The 1,373-nt window shown below is 61.2% G+C and overlaps 1 pseudogene; it reads right to left on the reverse strand.

Annotated features, from left to right (window-relative positions):
* Positions 1–1,259: 1,259 nt before the first annotated feature.
* On the reverse strand, positions 1,260–1,373 carry LOC136327832 (5S ribosomal RNA; annotated as a pseudogene).

A 1,373-nucleotide genomic window follows, 5' to 3' on the forward strand; every position in this document is an offset into this window, starting at 1 on the left:
GAAGGTGCGGTGGTGTTTCTGTGGAAGGAGCTTCAGAGGAGGTCAGGATGGGGTTGGGAGGGAGGGCACACCCAGTCTCCCTCCCATAGGACTGGCATCCTTCCCCTGAAACCTTGCGAGATAAGACTGTGTGGCGTTCTTGCGATGCTTTGACGCTCACGGCGTTGCTGAGATGCCAGGCCCTTGGCTGCCCGTGGCCCAAACGTTCTCCCACCCGTTGCCCGGAACCACATGCCACTGAGCTGATGGGCCCTCCCCATTCCACTGGCGTCCCGAGAATGCTGTCATCTGGCCACCCACAGTCTTGTCAGCTTGGCCTTCTCAGGACTGCTGGATAAAGGGCGTCGGCAACATCAGGACTCCTGGGGATTCTGGGAATTGTCTTTGCCCCCAGAAAGCACCAGATCTCGGAGCCAGAAGGGATCTTTCTCTACCTCCTCACTAAAGGGGAAACTGAGGCCCAGAGGGGACAAGCACTTGCCTGAGCACATGACTGTTTTGTTAGTGACCCTTGTCCTCAACCTCTCCCGAGGAAAGAGCGTGCACCAGACCACTCAGGGTCCCCTCAGGGTCCCAGCTCTGGGAAGGCCGTCTCAGCAGCAGAGGCTGGTGGTGACAGGGCTTCATAGGGGCACCAGATGCAGTTGGCAGAGTGCTGGGTGAGGAGCCAGCAGGCTGGGCTGTAGCCCCTGCTTGCCCAGACTGACCAGGAGGGCCTGGAAGGAGCATCTAGTCCCAGGTTAGGAGACTGGAGGCCAGAGGAGTGACACATGGAATGAGATCTGTGAGGAGCAGGAGGAGGCAAGGTCAGCGCGTCACTGTCAGATCTGAGGTCAGATCACGCTGGCCGCACGGGTGGAGCCAGGCCGCAAAGAGATGCTAAGCAGAGGCCGGCACCCTGGACCTCATTTCTCGGCCCAGTTGCTGGTTTGCCATTCATACGTGTTCTTGTTTCCTTGCCGGGGTAACGACTGCCCAACGGACCCAGAGCTGCGAGGCCAGGGGGGAGGCAGGGCCGTGGGCCCGGTGTGTCTGCCGCACCAGTTACACCCTCACATGTGGCAGAAACACAGGACCTCCGTGCAGGTGAAAGCTCCCCCTCCCCGGCCTCCCCTCTTCTTCTCTCCCAGTATTTCCTCCCGACAGACCAGAGTGCCATCCCTGAGATGACAGGTGCCCCGGCCGCCCCGAAGTGTGTGGGTGCCCCGGCCGCCCCAAGGTGTGTGGCCGGCAGGAGGAGAGCGGCTGTGGCCTCAACTGGACGCGTCCAGGTGCCACTGGGGTCTCCCACCCAAGTACTAACCAGGCCCGACCCTGCTTAGCTTCCGAGATCAGACGAGATCGGGCGCGTTCAGGGTGGTATGGCCGTAGAC

The sequence above is a fragment of the Saccopteryx bilineata genome, chromosome 2, assembly GCF_036850765.1.
Source record: "Saccopteryx bilineata isolate mSacBil1 chromosome 2, mSacBil1_pri_phased_curated, whole genome shotgun sequence".
NCBI lineage: Eukaryota > Metazoa > Chordata > Mammalia > Chiroptera > Emballonuridae > Saccopteryx > Saccopteryx bilineata.